Source organism: Mustela nivalis (genome assembly GCF_964662115.1).
Source record: "Mustela nivalis genome assembly, chromosome: 11".
Classification (NCBI taxonomy): domain Eukaryota; kingdom Metazoa; phylum Chordata; class Mammalia; order Carnivora; family Mustelidae; genus Mustela; species Mustela nivalis.
This window is the reverse complement of record NC_139030.1, coordinates 31,465,758-31,485,701: the sequence shown is the minus strand read 5'-3', so window position 1 is coordinate 31,485,701 and position 19,944 is coordinate 31,465,758. Positions and strand designations below refer to the sequence as shown.

The window sequence follows — 19,944 nt, the reverse complement described above, 5'->3', positions numbered from 1 at the left end:
CAATGAAATAAATGAGGAGGGTCAGTCTTAGTTCTTGATAGCTGTGTTACTTGGTTTAAGTACGTAAGTTTTGAATTCTAATTTTGTTTTATAAAAATTAAGGATAATAATAGCTACCCCATAAATTATTGTGAGGTTTGATCACTGTGTCAAACCATAGTGATTATTCAAGATATAAAGTGGGTTTTTAATATTTACCTTTCAAATTTTTATCCAGAATATGCATATGAGATGGTTTGGATCATAGATTTCTTAGTAACCATTTCACAGTAAATAATAAATATGTCCATCTCCCTTGCCACAGCTTATCAACAGGGTAACATGATGAGAGTAAATGGGAACTTCTCCCATATGAGTAGCTAGACAGTCTGTATGCAGGCAATGAGGAAGACATATTTTTCTCCGCTTATACAGGGAAAGGAGGTAGCTGCCCTGCTTTACTCTTGAAAAGATCTTCTTAGAAATGTAATGGTTCCTAATCCTTGCTTTCATTTGATATTATCATTGACCATATTCTTTGATATATTTGGTATATGCACATATTTGCATCAGTTGAAATTTGCAATATGTATATCAAGTTTTCAAGAAAATAATGGCTGATTTTCCCAGTGTTCTCTAGTAATAGGTAAAAAGCCTTCAGTCACCCAAATCCTGTCACCACCTTTTCCTTCTAACAATCCTGTTAACTCTGCTACTTGTTAGCATTTTAAAAAAATAATAAAAACAAAAAAGTTTTGGGCAGCTGACAATGTCCAGAAGGTACATGGCACAGGGCAGTAGCTGCAAGATGTTTTCTTCTGAAACTAGAAAGTCATGGAGCATGAAAAAACCCTTTCTAGACAATGTGAAGTGAAACAGGAAAATACACTCCAATTACTGTCCTACATAAATATCCAAGGGGAACAAAGAGCATCAGTCAGGAGGCTATTGTCTCCCTAATTATGTTCCAAATTGGAAATGGCAACTTGTTTTCTTCCTCACATAATAGTTCTCTAAATAAATTGTCTTCTCCCGCTGTCTGCTGCTCTCTTGAGGATTTGGTTATTTAGGGATAAAGAAGAATTCCTGGTTGTGAAAAACATGGGTTATGAGCCAGCTCCCTGCCTTAGAGAGAAAATGGAAATGAATACTAGGGTTATGACATGTTCAAAGTTAGATACATTTTAGCAATTCATTTGTTGTGATTTGGGTACTAGGGAAGGCTTTTATAAATTTTACGTATATATCTTTTGACTATTGGAATACTGGCTTACCACACAGTAATGAATGAAAATCACAAACAGAATATTTGATAATGTCTTTATCTTAAAGTATTGTGGTAGTTCTTCAAAATAAGAGTTTAACTGATGGGGATTTAAGAGAAAACTTTTCATTACTATTAGTTCATCTTTATCATCTACTTATGTTTTCTTTCTGTATATTCTTTAATAAATATGTATTGCCCTCAGAAAACTTTCAAAATCATCCTTAAAATTTAATGCTGAATTTTTTTCTTAGCGACTTTCTCTATGAAGTACTTATATAATTTTTCTTTTTTATTAATTTTTTATTTTTTATAAACATATATTTTTATCCCCAGGGGTACAGGTCTGTGAATCACCAGGTTTACACACTTCATAGCACTCACCAAAGCACATACCCTCCCCAGTGTCCATAATCCCACCCCCTTCTCCCAAACCCCCTCCCCCCAGCAACCCTCAGTTTGCTTTGTGAGATTAAGAGTCACTTATGGTTTGTCTCCCTCCCAATCCCATCTTGTTTCATTGATTCTTCTCCTACCCACTTAAGCCCCCATGTTGCATCACCACTTCCTCATATCAGGGGGATCATATGATAGTTGTCTTTCTCTGACTTATTTCGCTAAGCATGATATGCTCTAGTTCCATCCATGTTGTCGCAAATGGCAAGATTTCATTTCTTTTGATGGCTGCATAGTATTCCATTGTGTATATATACCACATCTTCTTGATCCATTCATCTGTTGATGGACATCTAGGTTCTTTCCATAGTTTGGTTATTGTGGACATTGCTGCTATAAACATTCGGGTGCACGTGCCCTTTTGGATCACTATGTTTGTATCTTTAGGGTAAATACCCAATAGTGCAATTGCTGGGTCATAGGGCAGTTCTATTTTCAACATTTTGAGCAACCTCCATGCTGTTTTCCAGAGTGGCTGCACCAGCTTGCATTCCCACCAACAGTGTAGGAGGGTTCCCCTTTCTCCGCATCCTCGCCAGCATCTGTCATTTCCTGGCTTGTTGATTTTAGCCATTCTGACTGGTGTGAGGTGATATCTCATTGTGGTTTTGATTTGTATTTCCTTGATGCTATAGACCAATATCCTTGATGAACACAGATGCGAAAATACTCAACAAAATATTAGCCAATAGGATTCAACAGTACATCAAAAAGATTATTCACCACGACCAAGTGGGATTTATTCCAGGGCTGCAAGGTTGGTTCAACATCCGCAAATCAGTATGTGTGATACAACACATCAAAAAAAGAAAGAACAAGAACCATATGATACTCTCAATAGTTGCTGAATAAGCATTTGACAAAGTACAGCATCCCTTCCTGATCAAAACTCTTCAAAGTGTAGGAATAGAGGGCACATACCTCAATATCATCAAAGCCATCTATGAAAAACCCACCACAAATATCATTCTCAATGGAGAAAAACTGAAAGCTTTTCCGCTAAGGTCAGGAACACGGCAGGTATTTCCATTATCACCACTGCTATTCAACATAGTACTAGAGGTCCTAGCCTCAGCAATCAGACAACAAAAGGAAATTAAAGGCATCCAAATCGGCAAAGAAGAAGTCAAATTATCACTCTTCGCAGATGATATGATACTATATGTGGAAAACCCAAAAGACTCCACTCCAAAACTGCTAGAACTTATACAGGAATTCAGTAAAGTGTCAGGATATAAAATCAATGCACAGAAATCAGTTGCATTTCTCTACACCAACAGCAAGACAGAAGAAAGAGAAATTAAGGAGTCAATCCCATTTACAATTGCATCCAAAACCATAAGATACCTAGGAATAAACCTAACCAAAGAGACACAGAATCTATACTCAGAAAACTATAAAGTACTCATGAAAGAAATTGAGGAAGACACAAAGAAATGGAAAAATGTTCCATGCTCCTGGATTGGAAGAATAAATATTGTGAAAATGTCTATGCTACCTAAAGCAATCTATACATTTAATGCAATTCCTATAATTTTTTTTTTTTAATGTTACTGTGTTTAAACTTTGTCAGTGAAGTATCATCTCAGTTGTAAGGTGAAAACTTCAGGGGTGGATACTGTGTGGATAACCTGCTCTGAGTTTACTTATTTGTTAGATTTTTGGTCCTTTATTCACAGAATCTATTTTTATTCTTAAAAATGGTTATCAACTATTATTATCTTCTGTGATTATAGCTAGGATATGAAATCTTTATTATGGTCCAAAGTTAATTTTTTCTCAGTTCAACTGAAAGTGTTTTTAATTTCCTACAAATGTAAACTGTTCATGGTTTTTGATGTATTGATATGTCTTTAGGAAGGTTTATTTATTTTGTGTTCTAAATCTTCTTTAAATCTTCTGTATCAAACGATTGGTAGATAGTCCTTGGTAGATTTTTATCTTCATAATATCCTGTCTTTCAGTATGACTGATAACATAATGTTTTGACAAAGTGAAATTACAAAAACTAAAGACATATCATAAAACACAAAGAAGGAAAAGCTCAAAACACCTTTAAAGGAAAGTTATAGAAGCTTCATTCTTCAGTGTCATTTTCCTGGGACAGATATAGCATGGAATATATCATGGTAAGAAATTTAGTAATTGATTTAATGTGGTACTGTCAAATAGAAGAATACAAATGATAATTTTGTAATCAATTAGAAACCTTTCTTAATTCTGATTTTTAGTGTGTTTTTCTTTTTTCTTTTTTCTTTTAAAGATTTTATTTATTTATTTGACAGACAGAGATCACAAGTAGGCAGAGAAGCAGGCAGAGAGAGAGAAGGAAGCAGGCTGCCCACTGAGCAGAGAGCCCAAGGCAGCGCCAATCACAGGACCCTGGGATCATGACATGAGCCAAAGGCAGAGACTTTAACCCATTGAGCCACCCAGACGCCCCTGCTTTTCTTTTTTTAAAGAATAGCTGACTTCCACCCTTGATCAATCACAAGGACAGTTGTCAGGGCTTTGTTTATGTTGAAACTTGTTTCCACGTGAAAGTATGAAAGCTACCTAATCCCTTTTTTGTGCTGGCAGAGAGTATTCTATGTGTTAAGGACACTTTGTGTGTGTGTGTGTGTGTGTGTGTGTGTGTATAATCTGAGAAGAAGAAGAGCTGCAACCAGTTTAATACTGTGACTCTATTCAATGGTTTTACCAGCAGGGGTCTGCAGAGAGGAAATAAGTTGAGAGAAATAATGTTAAACTCCAGCAGTCTTGTCATCTTTATACCTTTAAATTTTAGCCAAATTAGAGTGAAGAGTTCCAAGGGAGACAATGGGTCATCTCTTGTCGTGGCACAGATAGACTGTGTACCCAACAAAGAAGGAAAAAGAGCTCATCAAATGTTAACATAAATTAGGTTTAGAAGTTTAACAACTGGAAAAAAAAAGTCTAATCAACTTCACAGTTATTAAGAATTAGCAAAATCGGGGAGGAGTCAAGATGGCGGAGAAGTAGCAAGCTGAGACTGCTTCAGCTAGCCGGAGATCAGCTAGATAGCTTATCTAAAGATTGCAAACACCTGAAAATCCATCGGCAGACCGAAGAGAAGAAGAACAGCAATTCTGGAAACAGAAAAACAACCACTTTCTGAAAGGTAGGACCGGCGGAGAAGTGAATCCAAAGCGACGGGAAGATAGACCCCGGGGGGAGGGGCCGGCTCCCGGCAAGCGGCGGAGCAACCGCGCACAAAATCAGGACTTTTAAAAGTCTGTTCCGCTGAGGGACATCAGTCCAGAGGCTAAACCGGGGCGAAGCCCACGCGGGGTCAGCGTGGCCTCAGGTCCCGCAGGGTCACAGAAGGATCGGGGGTGTCTGAGTGTCGCAGAGCTTGCGGGTATTGAAACGGGAAAGCCGGCTACAGAGACAGAGCCGACAGTAAGCTCACAGCTCGGTGTTACCTTGAACCGATCGCAGGCTCGGTGAGCTCGGAGCGCGGCCGGAGGTCAGGCAGACGGGAGTAACTGGGCGCTGTTCTCTGAGGGCGCACTGAGGAGTGGGGCCCTGGGCTCTCGGCTCCTCCGGGCCGGAGACCAGGAGGCCGCCATTTGTATTCCCGTCCTCCGGAACTCTACGGAAAGCGCTCAGGGAACAAAAGCTCCTGAAAGCAAACCCGAGCAGATTACTCACCCCGGCCCCGGGTAAGGGCGGTGTAATTCCGCCTGGGGCAAAGACACTTGAGAATCACTACAACAGGCCCCTCCCCCAGAAGATCAACAAGAAATCCAGCCGAGACCAAGTTCACCTACCAAGAAGTGCGGTTTCAATACCAAGGAGAGCAGCAGAATTCCAGAGGAGGAGAAAGCCAAGCACGGAACTCATGGCTTTTTTCCTGTGATTTTTTTTTTTAGTCTTGCAGTTAATTTAATTTTTTCTTTTTCATTTTTTTTTCTTTTTTTCTTTTTCTTCTCGCCTTCGGGTAAAATTTTTTTTTTTAACTGTTACCTTTTTCTTTTTTAACGATTTTTTACTAGTTTATCTAATATATATATTTTTTCTTTTTTACATTTTTCTCAGGTGTTTTCTTTTTTTAAAAAAAATTTTTTTCTTTTCTTTTTTTTTCTTTCTTCCTTTTTGAACCTCTTTTTATCCCCTTTCTCCCCACTCACGATTTTGGATGTCTTCTAATTTAGTTAAAGCATATTTTCCTGGGCTTGTTGCCACCCTTTTAGTATTTTACTTGCCCCTTCATTTACTCTTATCTGGCCAAAATGACAAGACGTAAAAATTCAACGCAAAAAAAAGAACAAGAGGCAGTACCAAAGGCTAGGGACCTAATCAATACAGACATCGGTAATATGTCAGATCTAGAGTTCAGAATGACAATTCTCAAGGTTCTAGCCGGGCTCGAAAAAGGCATGGAAGATATTAGAGAAACCCTCTCGAGAGATATAAAAGCCCTTTCTGGAGAAATAAAAGAACTAAAATCTAACCAAGTTGAAATCAAAAAAGCTATTAATGAGGTGCAATCAAAAATGGAGGCTCTAACTGCTAGGATAAATGAGGCAGAAGAAAGAATTAGTGATATAGAAGACCAAATGACAGAGAATAAAGAAGCTGAGCAAAAGAGGGACAAACAGCTACTGGACCACGAGGGGAAAATTCGAGAATTAAGTGACACCATAAGACGAAACAACATTAGAATAATTGGGATTCCAGAAGAAGAAGAAAGAGAGAGGGGAGCAGAAGGTATACTGGAGAGAATTATTGGGGAGAATTTCCCCAATATGGCAAAGGGAACGAGCATCAAAATTCAGGAGGTTCAGAGAACACCCCTCAAAATCAATAAGAATAGGCCCACACCCCGTCACCTAATAGTAAAATTTACAAGTCTCAGTGACAAAGAGAAAATCCTGAAAGCAGCCCGGGAAAAGAAGTCTGTAACATACAATGGTAAAAATATTAGATTGGCAGCTGACTTATCCACAGAGACCTGGCAGGCCAGAAAGAGCTCGCATGATATTTTTAGAGCACTAAACGAGAAAAACATGCAGCCCAGAATACTATATCCAGCTAGGCTATCATTGAAAATAGAAGGAGAGATTAAAAGCTTCCAGGACAAACAACAACTGAAAGAATTTGCAAATACCAAACCAGCTCTACAGGAAATATTGAAAGGGGTCCTCTAAGCAAAGAGAGAGCCTACAAGTGGTAGATCAGAAAGGAACAGAGACCATATACAATAACAGTCACCTTACAGGCAATACAATGGCACTAAATTCATATCTCTCAATAGTTACCCTGAATGTGAATGGGCTAAATGCCCCTGTCAAAAGACACAGGGTATCAGAATGGATAAAAAAACAAAACCCATCTATATGTTGCCTCCAAGAAACTCATTTTAAGCCCGAAGACACCTCCAGATTTAAAGTGAGGGGGTGGAAAAGAATTTACCATGCTAATGGACATCAGAAGAAAGCAGGAGTGGCAATCCTTATATCAGATCAATTAGATTTTAAGCCAAAGACTATAATAAGAGATGAGGAAGGACACTATATCATACTCAAAGGGTCTGTCCAACAAGAAGATTTAACAATTTTAAATATCTATGCCCCCAACGTGGGAGCAGCCAACTATATAAACCAATTAATAACAAAATCAAAGAAACACATCAACAACAATACAATAATAGTAGGGGACTTTAACACTCCCCTCACTGAAATGGACAGGTCATCCAAGCAAAAGATCAGCAAGGAAATAAAGGCCTTAAATGACACACTGGACCAGATGGACATCACAGATATATTCAGAACATTTCATCCCAAAGCAACAGAATACACATTCTTCTCTAGTGCACATGGAACATTCTCCAGAATAGATCACATCCTCGGTCCTAAATCAGGACTCAACCGGTATCAAAAGATTGGGATCATTCCCTGCATATTTTCAGACCACAATGCTCTAAAGCTAGAACTCAACCACAAAAGGAAGTTTGGAAAGAACCCAAATACATGGAGACTAAACAGTATCCTTCTAAAGAATGAAAGGGTCAACCGGGAAATTAAAGAAGAATTGAAAAAAATCATGGAAACAAATGATAATGAAAATACAACGGTTCAAAATCTGTGGGACACAACAAAGGCAGTCCTGAGAGGAAAATATATAGCGGTACAAGCCTTTCTCAAGAAACAAGAAACGTCTCAGGTACACAACCTAACCCTACACCTAAAGGAGCTGCAGAAGGAACAAGAAAGAAACCCTAAGCCCAGCAGGAGAAGAGAAATCATAAAGATCAGAGCAGAAATCAATGAAATAGAAACCAAAAAAACAATAGAAAAAATCAACGAAAGTAGGAGCTGGTTCTTTGAAAGAATTAATAAAATTGATAAACCCCTGGCCCGACTTATCAAAAAGAAAAGAGAAAGGACCCAAATAAATAAAATCATGAATGAAAGAGGAGAGATCACAACTAACACCAAAGAAATACAAACTATTATAAGAACATACTATGAGCAACTCTACGGCAATAAATTTGACAATCTGGAAGAAATGGATGCATTCCTAGAAACATATAAACTACCACAACTGAACCAGGAAGAAATAGACAGCCTGAACAGACCCATAACCAGTAAGGAGATTGAAACAGTCATTAAAAATCTCCACACAAACAAAAGCCCAGGGCCAGATGGCTTCCCGGGGGAATTCTACCAAACATTTAAAGAAGAACTAATTCCTATTCTCCTGAAACTGTTCCAAAAAATAGAAATGGAAGGAAAACTTCCAAACTCATTTTATGAGGCCAGCATCACCTTGATCCCAAAACCAGACAAGGATCCCACCAAAAAAGAGAGCTATAGACCGATATCCTTGATGAACACAGATGCGAAAATACTCAACAAAATACTAGCCAACAGGATTCAACAGTACATTAAAAAGATTATTCACCACGACCAAGTGGGATTTATTCCAGGGCTGCAAGGTTGGTTCAACATCCGCAAATCAGTATGTGTGATACAACACATCAATAAAAGAAAGAACAAGAACCATATGATACTTTCAATAGATGCTGAAAAAGCATTTGACAAAGTACAGCATCCCTTCCTGATCAAAACTCTTCAAAGTGTAGGGATAGAGGGCACATACCTCAATATCATCAAAACCATCTATGAAAAACCCACCGCAAATATCATTCTCAATGGAGAAAAACTGAAAGCTTTTCCACTAAGGTCAGGAACACGGCAGGGATGTCCATTATCACCACTGCTATACAACATAGTACTAGAGGTCCTAGCCTCAGCAATCAGACAACAAAAGGAAATTAAAGGCATCCAAATCGGCAAAGAAGAAGTCAAATTATCACTCTTCGCAGATGATATGATACTATATGTGGAAAACCCAAAAGACTCCACTCCAAAACTGCTAGAACTTATACAGGAATTCAGTAAAGTGTCAGGATATAAAATCAATGCACAGAAATCAGTTGCATTTCTCTACACCAACAGCAAGACAGAAGAAAGAGATATTAAGGAGTCAATCCCATTTACAATTGCATCCAAAACCATAAGATACCTAGGAATAAACCTAACCAAAGAGACACAGAATCTATACTCAGAAAACTATAAAATACTCATGAAAGAAATTGAGGAAGACACAAAGAAATGGAAAAATGTTCCATGCTCCTGGATTGGAAGAATAAATATTGTGAAAATGTCTATGCTACCTAAAGCAATCTACACATTTAATGCAATTCCTATCAAAGTACCATCCATCTTTTTCAAAGAAATGGAACAAATAATGTTAAAATTTATATGGAACCAGAAAAGACCTCGAATAGCCAAAGGATATTGAAAAAGAAAGCCAACGTTGGTGGCATCACAATTCCGGACTTCAAGCTCTATTACAAAGCTGTCATCATCAAGACAGCATGGTACTGGCACAAAAACAGACACATAGATCAATGGAACAGAATAGAGAGCCCAGAAATAGACCCTCAAATCTATGGTCAACTCATCTTCGACAAAGCAGGAAAGAATGTCCAATGGAAAAAGGACAGCCTCTTCAATAAATGGTGTTGGGAAAATTGGACAGCCACATGCAGAAAAATGAAATTGGACCATTTCCTTACACCACATACAAAAATAGACTCAAAATGGATGAAGGACCTCAATGTGCAAAAGGAATCCATCAAAATCCTTGAGGAGAACACAGGCAGCAACCTCTTCGACCTCTGCCGCAGCAACATCTTCCTAGGAACAACGCAAAAGGCAAGGGAAGCAAGGGATAAAATGAACTATTGGGATTTCATCAAGATCAAAAGCTTTTGCACAGCAAAGGAAACAGTTAACAAAATCAAAAGACAACTGACAGAATGGGAGAAGATATTTGCAAACGACATATCAGATAAAGGACTAGTGTCCAGAATCTATAAAGAACTTAGCAAACTCAACACCCAAAGAACAAATAATCCAATCAAGAAATGGGCAGAGGACATGAACAGACATTTCTGCAAAGAAGACATCCAGATGGCCAACAGACACATGAAAAAGTGCTCCATATCACTCGGCATCAGGGAAATACAAATCAAAACCACAATGAGATATCACCTCACACCAGTCAGAATGGCTAAAATCAACAAGTCAGGAAATGACAGATGCTGGCGAGGATGTGGAGAAAGGGGAACCCTCCTACACTGTTGGTGGGAATGCAAGCTGGTGCAGCCACTCTGGAAAACAGCATGGAGGTTCCTCAGAATGTTGAAAATAGAACTGCCCTATGACCCAGCAATTGCACTATTGGGTATTTACCCTAAAGATACAAATGTAGTGATCCAAAGGGGCACATGCACCCGAATGTTTATAGCAGCAATGTCCACAATAGCCAAACTATGGAAAGAACCTAGATGTCCATCCACAGATGAATGGATCAAGAAGATGTGGTATATATACACAATGGAATACTATGCAGCCATCAAAAGAAATGAAATCTTGCCATTTGCGACAACATGGATGGAACTAGAGCGTATCATGCTTAGCGAAATAAGTCAAGCAGAGAAAGACAACTATCATATGATCTCCCTGATATGAGGAAGTGGTGATGCAACATGGAGGCTTAAGTGGGTAGGAGAAGAATAAATGAAACAAGATGGGATTGGGAGGGAGACAAACCATAAGTGACTCTTAATCTCACAAAACAAACTGAGGGTTGCTGGGGGGAGGGGGTTTGGGAGAAGGGGGTGGGATTATGGACATTGGGGAGGGTATGTGCTTTGGTGAGTGCTGTGAAGTGTGTAAACCTGGTGATTCACAGACCTGTACCCCTGGGGATAAAAATATATGTTTATTAAAAAAAAAAAAAAAAAAAAAAGAAAGGACAAATACCCAACTTTTGTAGCAGCATGGACGGGACTGGAAGAGATTATTATGCTGAGTGAAATAAGTCAAGCAGAGAGAGTCAATTATCATATGGTTTCACTTATTTTTGGAGCATAACAAATAGCATGGAAGACATGGGGAGTTAGAGAGGAGAAGGGAGTTGGGGGAAATTGGAAGGGGAGGTGAACCATGAGAGACTATGGACTCTGAAAAACAATCTGAGGATTTTGAAGGGGTGGGGGGTGGGAGTTTGGGGTACTAGGTGGTGGGTATTATAAAGGGCACGAATTGCATGGAGCACTGGGTGTGGTGAAAAATAATGAATACTGTTATGCTGAAAATAAAAATTAAATTAAAAAAAAAAAAAAAAGAATTAGCAAAATCGTGTTTATTTTCCCTCTCCTTCCCAGTTTCAGTTTTATCTTGGAATATAGACTCTTGCCACAATCTAGGCTTCTGTTTCTTTCTTTTCTTATCTTTTTTTTTTTTTTTTCTTCTGTGTCTAACAAAGTACCCATTTTTCAAGTCCAGAGTGTAAGATTTCGGTTTCTGGGCGATCTATAACACTTTAGGTAAAGTTGTCTAGTTTCAATACATGACTCGTAAAGGAGAGTGAGTTGTTAAATATAAATGAGAAGTATGGCTATGTGTTTGGAATTTGACATATTAAGCTGTACATGACCAGGTGGGAAGTAAGGGACAGTATTAAGAAACATCATTTTGCTCATAGGTGTTTTCAGTGCAGCAGAACAGTCATAATACATTTACATATAGGGTGAGATGCATGAGAAGCCCTCATGGAATATAGTTATGGACAGTAGAGATGAAATTCTCTTTCCATTTATTACTCCCCAGCTGAGGTATAACAGATTATTTTATTATCCAGTGAGTATGAATGACTAACTGTAGATAAGGCGTGATGTTTTCATATTGACATTTTTGATTGTCTTTACATCTGGTTAAACTTTTTTAGGTACTATGTCAGTTTCACCTGAATAACAACAAAAGAGATGAACATCATCTTTCCTGGTTAAGCCAGGTATAATGCAACTAATTTGCCTAACAAGTGGACCATGACTAAGTTTTGTGTTAGAAACTAGAGCACTATCTAAATCTTAATAACAATGGGTAAAATAACAGCAGGTCTAATAATTACTATAATGGCTATTGACAACTCTTGAATTTTCCTATAGTCTGATCTAATTCAGATAGGGTAATACATTAATTTTCTTTATTGTAGTGTATGTATACTTAAGGCCAAATATTCATGCAAACAATTTGACAATTCAGGATCATGTCTATATACACCTATATATCTATAAACACCATAATGCCTCCTAATGGAAATGCACCTTGAAGGTCACCGTAAATATTATACTATATGTAACTGAAAAAAAGTCTTTATATGAAATGAGACCAGTGAATTTTAATGCTAAATTTAGCTCTCATAGAATGTGTAAATTAAAATGAAGAGACCAGAGAGTTCAGTGTTCAGTTCTTTGCTAAAATATACTTTCTGGTAGCTTTTTTAAATCATGAAGACAAATTCGTGTGGAACTCTTTTCTGGTTTTCTTCACAGTGTATTGGTATAATAGATATGTGTACTTCTGATAAAAATGCAGAGACCTTAACCCTTTTGCTCACCAACCCTGACTATCAGTTGCTGTGCTATTTAGAAATCACAAACCTTGCCTGTGCTAGAGACTTTTGAGAAAGATCTATTCAGATGTACTTTGGACCAAGAATGTTTTGGTTGATGAATCTGCTGTTTGTGTTCAGAAAATGGTTATCTGTGTGAAGTTTTATTATAGCAACCAGGGGTGATAAGTCCACATCAGCTGATAAACATTTTTGCTATTAACAGGGTGGTTTTGATTTTTAGCTTTGTGTGAAATGGACCTTTTTCCAGATATGTCTCTTAATATAACTGTTTAATGTATGTACAGCTCTGTGTGTGTTGTGTTTGTGTATAAAAAATGAATTTTACAATAATTATCAAATTCATTCCATGTGCATAATATGAAAAAACATAGGGACATATCAAGCTACTGTTTATATACTGTCATATAAGCTATGGATTAACCTCTAACACAACTGACAACTGAAAAAAGTTTTTGTACTTGGTGTTATCTGGGTAGATCTTCATATTTTTTTTGGATGTATTCATTAGCTTCAGATTCACATTTTATTTCAGAAGAGAAAATTGCAAATTGGTCTTTGTTTTGTTTTTTGGTTTGTTTTGATTTCTTGGTCAAGTCTAGATTTGAAAGAAGTTTTTGTAGAACATAATCTGTAGTTGAACTGGAAAATATATTCCAGCTTTCAAATAAGTTACAATTTAACCAATATTTGAATAATTTCTGTTATTTTTAGTTTTTATAAACTATACTGGGAAATGATTCATAGTATCTAAAGCATGTTCTATATCACTTGTGATATAAAACTAATAGGATGGAAAATTACTTTGAGAAGAAAGTGAGTTCCACATTAGATAATTGGCTCTTTTTATATAAAATTATTGAATAACTGAATGACTTTGGGAAATTCAGCATTTATGATGCTGAAATAATATCTCTTTATATAAAAATCTTTGTATTTAAGGAAGTATATTTTTTACTATGTAAGTGGAATATTTACATGGTGGCAAGAAGCATAAATATATCCGAGGACTTTTTAAAAAATATTTTATTGAGCATCTCACATTTTATCAATGCACAGTATTTTAATTTTTATTGTCACTTTTCTTCCTGGTTTTATGAAAACTAAATTTTTCTCCAGTACTAACTTTATCCTGAAATGTTAATAAGTTCAAGGAAGACATTTTGAAATGTTTGGGCAAATATAACATTATTTTAGAAAATTTGGTGTTCCTTGATAATGTATTAATTGTGCACCTCCCTGAAACAACCGCTTTAAGTTAAATTCTTAATTGTATGAATTCTACACACATTGTATGTGTATTTATTATCTATACTGGAATTTTTATTCAGTGCAATTTTTTGGACAGTTAGTTGTCAATAAATTTCCTTGGAAAATAGGTTGCACTAAGATTATAGTGGAATCTGTCCAGGAAATTTGGTCACAAGTGTGAGAAGCTCCCCGTACTTTTCCTTTTAACCCTCCTTTCATTGCCTAGAGTTGGTTAAATAGTACTGAGTAACTGTCTTTAAGAGTAATCAACACAAAATCGACTCAGTCAGTCACCTAATGAAGTACTTTAACTGCTTTACCTACCCAGTCCAGCTTCTTCCTTTCACCTGGTTCCACTGGGAGTTGATGACAGCTTTCTGACCATCCTGCTATTAATTCCTTCTCTCTCTTCTTAGTTGAAGTCTGTTTTTCCTGGCCAACCTGCTGCTTCTTCTCTATTTCAGTCCTCTTCTCAACTCTCCTTTGATCTCTGTTAATTATTAATCCCTTAAATCCAACCCCACCATCAGAATTGACCTTGGTTTATTTTGTTGTAGTTATTGCTTCAGCCTGGAATATGAATGTGCAAGCCAGTGTTTTTTTTCCTCATCTTCCATCTTAAATCCACTTATCAGTCAATAACATTTTCCACTTATCTAGACCTAGGTATGAAGAATTTCACTGTCTTTCCCAATGCTGTGAGTGTTAGTATTCACAAATACCCCATAGGCTCTAGAGAAATGCTAACAATGATAATAATAAATGGTTAATTTATGTTTAGTGCTTACTTGTGCCAGGTAATTTACATGGATTTGCTCGTATGATTTCCCCATTCCACCCACACCATGAAGTAGCTGCTGCAATTATCTCCAATTTATAGCCAAGGAAATTAAGACTTACCACGATCACCCAGCTAGGAATTGGCAGTCAGTGTTTCAACCAAGATTATTGGTTTCCAGAAGCCACATAACCTATAGGTGGGACCTATGCTCTGCAGAGGCAGGGTATCTATTTAAAAAAGAGAGGGAGAGAGAGAGAGATAGATTTTCAAACTTTTATTGTTTTTAGGGGTCTTTACTACATGAACACATCCAAATTCACACTTCATTAAACAAGTAATTATTGATCACCTACTATGACTCAGGCACTATTCTTGATATTGAAGAAAGCAGTGAGTAAAACTGACAAATCCATGGATATCATGCTGTTTGCATTCTCATGGGAGAGGAACATGATAAAAATATGTTATCGTTGTGGAAGTAAGTTCTGTTAAAAAATAGAGCAGGGTAGAGGGAAAGAGTGTAATTGTGCAGGGAAGTAATATTCTTCCTATTTGTCCTTTTTGATAAGGTGACATTTGAATAGAGATAAAAATAAAATGAGGAGGTAAGCCATGAAAATATTTAGAGAGAGAGAATGCCAGATGGAAAAAGTAGTAGATGCAGAGATCCAAAGATCCAGATATAGATACACCCTGCTTTGTGTTTGTAAGGATAAATAAGCAAGGAGGACCTCCGGGACGGATTAAAATGAGCAAGGGGGGAGGAGTAACTGGAGAGGTTAGAGAAGGATAGGGGATATAGGTCATAGTAAGGTCTTCAGAATTTATTTGGGGTCTCAGGAAACTTCTGAATGTATTTGTTGAGTTGTTATACTGTTGTGGGGAGAATCAGTGATAGGAAGTTATTATAAAATACAAGTAAAAGATGCAGTGGCTTAGAATAAAGTGGTGATGATGTTGGTAGATAGATTGATTTATCTGTCTATTCTTTATAAACACAGAGATACTTTATACACACAGGTGTATGGTATATGCACACATTTATGTCCATATATACTTTTAATTGAAATGTAATATACATATAGAAAAGCACATACATCATAGGTGTACATTTGGGTGAATTTTTTCTGGACACACTACTATAACCAGCTCTCAGATTAAGAAACAGAATATTCAAATCCTAGAAGCCCTCTCATGCTACATTCTAGTAGCATGCATTCTTTTTTTTTTTTAAAGATTTTATTTATTTATTCGTCAGAGAGAGATCACAAGTAGGCAGAGAGGCAGGCAGAGAGAGAGAGGAGGAAGCAGGCTCCCTGCTGAGCAGAGAGCCCGATGTGGGACTCGATCCCAGGACCCTGAGATCATGACCTGAGCCGAAGGCAGCGGCTTAACCCACTGAGCCACCCAGGCGCCCCAAGTAGCATGCATTCTTATAAAGAATAAGCACTGTTCTTCTAAAATAAGAGTTGGCAAACTGTTTATGCAGAAGATCAGATAGTGAACATTTTAGGCTATAAGGACCACAGGTAGTTTTTTATACATATTATTTTCTCCAATTACTTTGATAATAAAACTCCATCATTCTGTGTTAGAAATAATCTATGCCATTACAATTTTGAAAGCCTTGCCCTTCAATTTTCTGCATTCCAGAATATACAATTTTGAGTCCATGGTCTTTTTTACCCCAATTTTCAGGTCCTCATCATGGCACTTTTTGATCCAAAAACTGGACTTTTTCCAAAAAGAAGTGTTTTCTGTTCTACTCCTCACTCCCACCTATCAAAATAATGAGTGATCAAATGTTTTACGATCCAAATGCCATTCAAATATTGCTCTCATTTGGGGGGAATAAAGCAGTAGTTTTACTCAGTTTAGGTTTCTCAGATTTCACAGCAATTATTGGAGAACCAGGTGTCTTTAATGACATGCCAGAGGCCATCCATTCCAGGACATTCTTGAATCCAGAAATATCCTTTACTAAGAACCAATATTTTAAAAGAAAAGGAGGGCCTGGCTACCAAGACTCTTTTGGGTACTTAGAGGGATTTCCTAGAGAAATGGCAATACCTTTGGAGAGACTAGTAGCCATATTTATGTGATATATTTGCTGCTTGCTCTTTCTTTCTTTCTCTCTCTCTCTATCTTTCTTTCTTTTTTTTTTTTTTTTCTTGGCAAATAATCTGAGTTCCAAGAATTTATGGGGACAATAACATCATTGGCATTGGTACCTATGACTCTGCAGGTTCAGTGATTTCCTATCTATCTATCTATCTATCTATCTGTCTCTATCATGTAAGCTCTACACCCAACATGGGGCTTGAACTCAAGACCCTGAGATCAAGGGTCATGTGCTCTACCAACTGAGCCAGCCAGGTGCCCTGTGATTTTCTAGAAGAGCTCATGAAACTCAGAAAATCTCTTATATTTCTGGTTATGGTTTATTACAGTGAAAGAATACAGATTAAAATCAGCAAAAATGAAAGGCGCATAAAGCAGAGTCCACGGTAGACTACATACAGGCTTCTAGGTGACCTTTCCCAGTGGAGTCTGACAACTGCACTTAATTCTTCCAGTTAAAATATATGACAACACATACAAGTATTGTCAACCAGGGAAGCTCACCTAAGACTTGGTGTTTAGGATTTTATTTGGAGTTAGTCATATAGGCACGGAGTGCCCATAAAGTTGATGTTAGTCTCCAGCCCCTCCAAAGAACAAGCCAGTACCATGAGACTCAAGACCCCACCATAGATTGCATTGTTAGCATAAACTATCTGGCATGGCCCAAGGGCCTGGATAAATGAAGACACTCTCAGGGCAGAAAATTCCAAAGACTGCATTATCTTTCAGGAGCCAGTCAAGGACCAAACCTTTCCTGACCAATGTGCAGGAGTTGAACACCCTAGTGCTGAAAAGTCCATCTCTCCCTGTGTGAAGTTTACATCTAAATTTCAAACAAGTTATCTATCCATATATTTACCGGGAAGAGTAGCTCAAATTTGAAACAATATTTTTTATCTCCTATTGTGAAAGTGCATTTTACTCCCTTCTGGTTGAAATTTACTTATCTTTTGTCTACATTTACCAGGTTATAGCCCACTTCATGTTTTTTAATTATTATTATTATTATTTTTATTAACATATAATTCATTATTAGCCCCAGGGGTACAGGTCTATAAATCACCAGATTTACACACTTCACAGCACTCGCCATAACACATACTTTCCCCAATGTCCATAACCCTACCACCCTCTCCCTAACTCCCTCCCCCTGGCAATCCTCAGTTTGTTTTGTGAGATTAAGAGTCTCTTATGGTTTGTCTCCCTCCTGGTACCATCTTGTTTCATTTATTCTTTTCTTACCCCCAAACCCCCCATGTTGCATCTTCATTTCTTCATATCAACTCATATGATAGTTGTCTTTCTCCCATTGACTTATTTTGCTAAGCATAATACCCTCTAGCTCCATCCACGTTATTGCAATTGGCAAGATTTCATTTCTTTTGATGGCTGCATAGTATTCCATTGTACATATATACCACCTCTTCTTTATCCATTCATCTGTTGATAGACATCTAGGTTTGTTCCAAGGTTTGGCTATTGTGGACATTGCTGCTATAAACATTCGGGTGCACATACCCCTTTGGATCACTACATTTGTATCTTTAGAGTAAATGCCCAGTAGTGCAATTGCTGGGTCATAGGGTAGCTCTATTTTCAACTTTTTGAGGAACCTCCATGCTGTTTTTCAGAGTGGTTGCACCAGCTTGTACTCCCACCAACATTGTAGGAGGGTTCCCCTTTCTCCACATCCTCTCCAGCATCTGTCATTTCCTGACTTGTTAATTTTAGCCATTCTGACTCGGGTGATGTAGTATCCCTTTGTAGTTTTGATTTGTATTTCCCTGATGCCCAGTGATGTGGAGCATTTTTTCATGTATCTGTTGGCCATCTGGATGTTTTTGCAGAAATGTCTGTTCATGTCTTCTGCCCATTTCTTGATTGGATTATTTGTTCTTTGGGTGTTGAGTTTGATAAGTTCTTTATAGATTTTGGATACTAGCCCTTTATCTGATATGTCATTTGCAAATATCTCCTCCCATTCTGTCAGTTGTGTTTTGGTTTTGTTAACTGTTTCTTTTGCTGTGCAAAAGCTTTTGAACTTGATGAAATCCCAATAGTTCATTTTTGCCCGTGCTTCACTTGCCTTTTAGCCCACTTTATGTTATCAAATATTTTGTTATTGCAACATTCAAAGACTGGAAAGCTGTATCAGTCACAATTGGCTAGGCAGTGCAACCACAAAATCTCTATGGCAAACAGAAAATACTGAACATTTATTTTCCTCTCATGAACATGTGAATTGGTTATAATTGTTCTGTGTCTGTGAGTCAGGGCAACTCTACTTCTTTTGTCTCATTTAAAGTACCCAACTTCAGGGGAAGAAACTAGCTGGGCTTTGATCTTCTTATGGTTATGACAAAAGCACAAGAGGACAAATATAAGTGCCTAGCCATATTTCAAGCCTCTACTCAGGTCACATATGTTAGTCATTGGCTAAAAGTATTTCACATGAGCAATACCACAGTCTAGGGCTAGGGAAGTACATGCCACTTATCATGAGGCTGTGGTAAACAAATGGAACAACTAATAATACTATAAGGGAGAGAACGGGACTACATTTAATTTACCAGAGAAGCTATGGTAGGGTTAAAAAATTCAGAATGACTTTCAAACCCTGGCTTATTGACTTAATTGTTTGGGCGTAGTTACTCAACATCATTGTTACTTGGTTTTCATATCTGTAAAAAAGAAAATAAATAATTATCTATAGTTTTTTTCTGAGGATTAAAGATAACATGAACGTACCAAGCATAGTGGCCTGCTAGTAAGTATTCAATAAATGGTAATATTTATCATAATATTGATGAAGACCCATTGTTTCCTGTAATAATAATAATAATAGCTTATAGTTAATAGTGTTTGTTGTATTCATGGTGTTATCCCAAATACTTATATAACAAGTATTCTTCTTGTCAACATTTTCTAGGTGAACAAGAGAAGCTGAGAAAATATGTCCAAAATATGTCCAAATATGTTACAAAATATGTCCAAAGTTAGCTTTCATTTTATTTCAAACCATTTCAAACCAAGTGGCTGAAAACAATAATTCTTTATTTAGATCATTATTTTA

General features: G+C 37.3%; 1 long non-coding RNA gene across 4 annotated transcripts in view; it reads right to left on the bottom strand.

Annotated features, from left to right (window-relative positions):
- LOC309844295 overlaps positions 1-14,404 on the bottom strand; it is a 91,514-nt gene extending 77,110 nt beyond the window's left edge. For all 4 annotated transcript variants that reach the window (XR_014300586.1, XR_014300587.1, XR_014300588.1 and 1 more), the window contains exon 1: positions 14,287-14,404. This is a non-coding gene — a long non-coding RNA (uncharacterized lncRNA). The remainder of the gene's footprint in view (positions 1-14,286) is intronic.
- Between the last annotated feature and the right edge of the window lie 5,540 nt (positions 14,405-19,944).